The sequence below is a fragment of the Engraulis encrasicolus genome, chromosome 24 (assembly GCF_034702125.1).
Source record: "Engraulis encrasicolus isolate BLACKSEA-1 chromosome 24, IST_EnEncr_1.0, whole genome shotgun sequence".
Classification (NCBI taxonomy): domain Eukaryota; kingdom Metazoa; phylum Chordata; class Actinopteri; order Clupeiformes; family Engraulidae; genus Engraulis; species Engraulis encrasicolus.
In genome coordinates this window covers 21247108-21247576 of record NC_085880.1, presented here as the reverse complement: position 1 = coordinate 21247576, position 469 = coordinate 21247108, and positions in this window count along the sequence as shown.

Genomic DNA, 469 nt, shown 5'->3' with positions numbered 1-469 from the left:
TATGTGGACAAAATGCAAACCATGCTGTCTGAAGTCAGCTGCAGTTATTTGACCAAAACTGATATTTTTTTGGTTTTGCATATTCTGGTCAATTCTCTCTCTCGCTCTCTCTCTCTCTCTCTCCATCTGCTTGTCATATGTCTAATGCACTCCAGTTGAGAGTAGGGGCAGAACCATGTTGAGTACATCTTGCACAGAAGGGCAAGAACAGTGCACAGACACCAACCAACCTCACCCGAGTGGAAGGGGGGGGGGGCAGTTACGTAACAGCCGTAATACACTGTCACCTCGCTGAATGTCCTACTCTGGGGCTCTGGGGCCACGGGTGCTAATGAATTTGTTTACCTTCTGTATAACACACACACACACACACACACACACACACACACACACACACACACACACACACACACACACACACACACACACACACAGACACACACAAACCACCAGCTCAATCGCTCATGTA